We start from the raw sequence: 4,268 nt of genomic DNA on the forward strand, positions 1-4,268 counted from the left end.
AAAGTGTAAAGCTAGCAAAGGCCTTCCCAGTGCTGCTATGAGTGAGATATGTCAATAGTTGTTGCACTTCCCTCTGTCCACTTTGTTTCCGATATTGGTTATGATTTTACATCATGAATCTCCTGTGGGATGCCTTATATGTTCCAGCAGAGAAGGCGGAGGCCATAAATGGTCAGAAACATAGCAATTATATTCACCACTTTTCATTAATTTATGAATATAAATGATTAGATTCAGCAATTGCCATCGTTCCACAAAGTCCTGTTTTAAATGAAGTTATATGGTGTGGGCATCGAGGGCATGACTTATTGTCCATCGCTAATTGCCTTTCACAAAGAGGAGGTGAACTGCTTGTTTGAACCTCTGCAGCCACTCTGGTGCAGGTCCACCGACGATGAGGTTAGGGAGGGAGTTCTAGGCTTTTGAGCCAGCGACAGCGAAGATTCGGTGATATATTTGCAAGTTAGGATAGTGAATGATTTGGAGGGGAATTTCCAGGTGGTGATCTTACCATGTATCAACTGCCTTTTCCTTCTAGAAGGATATGGTCCTGGGTTCCGAAGGTGTTTCGAAAGGAGATTTGCTGCGTTCCTGCAGTGTATCTTGTGGATGGGACATTATTGCCATTATTCGCCGGAGGTGGATTGAATGAGTGTTTGCACATGGGATGACAATAAAGCTTCTTTAGCCTGGATGGTGTCGAGCTTCTTGAATTTTGTTGGAGCTGCACCCAGCCAGGCAACTGGAGTGTATTCAATTACACTCCAGGTTTCTGCTTTGTAGATAGTGAACAGGCTTTGGGAGTCAGGAGGCGAGTTGCTCACCGCAGGTTTCCTGGACGCTGATCGGATCTTGTAGCCTCAGCATTTATATGGTCAGTCCAGTACAGCTTCTGGTCAATGGTAACCCCAGTGTATTGATCGTGGGGAATTCAGCGATGACAATATCAGTGAATGTCAAGGAGCGATGGTTCGATTCTATCTTGTTGGAAATGGTCATTGTTTAGCAATTCCGTGGCGAATATCACCAATTGTCACAAGTCACAAAGTTAAATAATGATATTATTCAATTATCATCAACACAACATAAGAAGTTCCATTCACCAATTATGATCCGCACTTTCTTTTACAAAATGTAAATAGAATTCATTTAATGGAGGTGGTTTTGAGACCTCGAAGAGATCAGCCACGATGATTGAATGGCGGAGCAGGCTCGAAGGGCTTAATTGCTTATTTCTGCTCCTAATTCTTTTCTTGTGTGTTTAACATAATTTATTAAGGTTAAACGTAATTGAATAGCATTGACCATTCTGTCACCAAGAAGTCACATCTACACCGGAATTCAATGTGAAATGGAATTAAACCACACCGAGGAGAGTGTGCAGCTACCCAGCAGCCTCTGCGCTGTATTGGTCAGTAATCTCGTCATCGTCACACAGAATCTCCAGACTGGAGGGTGAGATGATATTTAAAGTGCCGGTAGAAATAAAAATGCCTTTACCTAATGTGACGTTAATGAATCTTTCCTTCCCAATTTCTTATTACACTGTTTTGGAAAGTAATTCAACATTTACAGCTCTCCACTGAGTTTCACAGTATTTCTGTTTTCACATTAATATGTTTTTAGTCTGCTGTCTTCATTAATTTGGGTGAGGACATCTTGAGTGACTTATTGTACACGAAATGGCCACATGTTCCAAATATTACAGCCGTCCCTCCTCAATGTAATCACGTTCCCGCTTTCTGTTTTTGAGATGAAGATTCGCCATCAGCAGAGAAGGATCACCAGCACCGCAGGAATATCTCCAGTTCCCTCTTAGTGACGTCTAGCTCGTTATTTGCCGATAGTCTGGGGAGGGAATTCACCCAGAAAGGCTTCAGCCACCGAATGTATCAGGCGATACAAATTATAAAGGACCAACTTTAATTTGTGAAATCATCAAGCGCAAAACTGAGAATGTAGAACAGCATCTTTCAGGGCCATCTATCCATCCATCCATCAACCCCATTCACTGATTCCTCAATCACAATATTCAGGCATCCAACTAACACTCATCTCTACATCAAATCAGTGATCCCTTTATATTTTGGGTGGATGGTGATGCAGCATTAATGTTATTGGGCCAGTAATAAAACTGCCCGGGTACAAATGCTCGGGAACAAATCCCACCATAGTCGGAGGAAGAATTTGGTTCCACTTAATAAATCTGGAATACATATTACATGAAATCCGCTCTGTTTCACCAATGAAGGAAATCTGTCATCTCTCCCTGGCTTCACCTACATCAGGCTCCAGTCGGACAGCAACATGTCTGACTCTTCCATTCATTCTGAACTGGCAAAGCAAACCACTCAGTTCAAGAGTAATTAGGGGCAGGGTCTTGTATTGAGTCCCACAATCCTTGGACGTATATAGGGGGAAAACATGAATATACGTGTTGGTCTGTTACAAATGGACCCTCTGTCTGATAGTCTGATTGTATTTCTATCCGTCATCACAATGTTATGAGATGTGGGAGAGATCCTCCAGCGGGATATTGCTGCTAAGAGGGGCTACAAATCCTTTCCATAGAGATGGGAACAGTACAAATAGGTTCACAATTAAAAACATAATATGATCTCCAGTACTGTTGCTGGGTAGATTTGTTTATAAATAGTTCTCATTGACAATGTTAAGAGTTTGAAGTTGGCTTGCAGCCAAGCGGTCAGTACTGAGCAAACAGATCTCTGAAAAAAAAATCCAGATGCTTCCTGTAAACAACATTGAACATTCGAGCCTCCCTGACTGCAGGCGGCTGGATTGCTGCCAAATACTTTGTGGGGCAGATTAGCCTGAATATGAATGGATTAAATGGGATTGATCCATTCAAACAATAAATGTTTAGTTGCACATGAAGTAAACGTTTTAAATGGTGTTCCATGCAAAGAAATATATTCACTGAATGTTTTGTTCACTATGAGATTAAACACAATCTGAAAATAGTAACCTGACCAGATGCTATTTAATTTATATTAGTTCTGAGTAAAGGTCACTCTAGTTATTAAAGTCCGTTTGTTAAAAACCTAATGAAGTGGGAGTGAGTGGTGTTGGTGGACCCAATCCATAAGTTCAATAAGATGACTCCAATTACAAAAAATAAAATAAAATGAATTAAAAGTTTTAAAATACTGCATTGAATTCGCGGGGAATCCTGGAATATTCTCCGAGTTGTTGATCTCCTTTAAACGGAGTCTTCTCTTATATCCGATTAGCACCGTGTTCTGTACAGTTTAATTTGTCTGGATTTCCATTATTTAGAAGTCCCTTTCATTGCTGCTAATGAGTGGAGAAATTACCAGTTCATGACCAGCTTCAGTGGAAGATAAAACATTTATTCCTGTGATATTGTGTAATATGCCACAAAGTCCTGATATCCTGTGTTCCCAACACCAGTGAATGCTAGACAGCCGGTGGTCAGTAAAATTAGCTGCAATGGTTTGGATGCTGAAGGATAACTTTGCTGATCGCCGCGTGTTCTGATTCATTAACTTCTCTGTCAAAAGCTGATGTGAATTTTATGTTTCTCTGTCAACTCACTGCTGAATTATCAGGCAAGCGGCTTCTTTTACCGCTAATGTTCACAGGACTGTCTGAGGCTCAGGGACAGTTCGAGAAATGTGAAGAGAGACATTGTATAATGTGAGGAGTTTCTTCTTGTCGACAGACCCACAATGTACAGTGATGGCCATCCGCACTGCAAATGTAATCACGTCATTCATTCCCTCATTTAGTTACATTTCGTCTGATAAATTATACTTTATTGTTGCAATGGGATAGAGTCCCGGAGTTTTGCATATCTGAGTGACAGACAATTTATTCCCTGATAGTGTAAATTAATCTGTCTGTGTTCATCCCTTTATATTGGAGTGCAGAAATAAAGAGACTTAATATATAATGGAATTCGATTTTACTTAGAGATGTTCAAATATCATTTTCCATTCAGATGAGGATAGACATTACAATGAATCCATTCAGCCAAACAAATATACCGATACCGATCAAATATCGTTTTTTAAATAATAACCTATTTAAATATCTGAGTCCATTCTGTTGGGGGTGTGGAAGGTGGAACGTGGATCCAGTCGCCGCCTCCACCAGGGAATCAACAGGTGGCGCATGGAAAGCCGCCCCCTTCTGCCGGGTATTTAAATGCCGCTCACTGGGACCCGAATCCAACAGTCCGCGAGCTGGTTTGTTCACTGAGTTCCTGACACAACCATTTCCCCCAA

The sequence above is a fragment of the Scyliorhinus canicula genome, unplaced genomic scaffold (assembly GCF_902713615.1).
Source record: "Scyliorhinus canicula unplaced genomic scaffold, sScyCan1.1, whole genome shotgun sequence".
NCBI classification, from domain to species: Eukaryota; Metazoa; Chordata; class Chondrichthyes; order Carcharhiniformes; family Scyliorhinidae; genus Scyliorhinus; species Scyliorhinus canicula.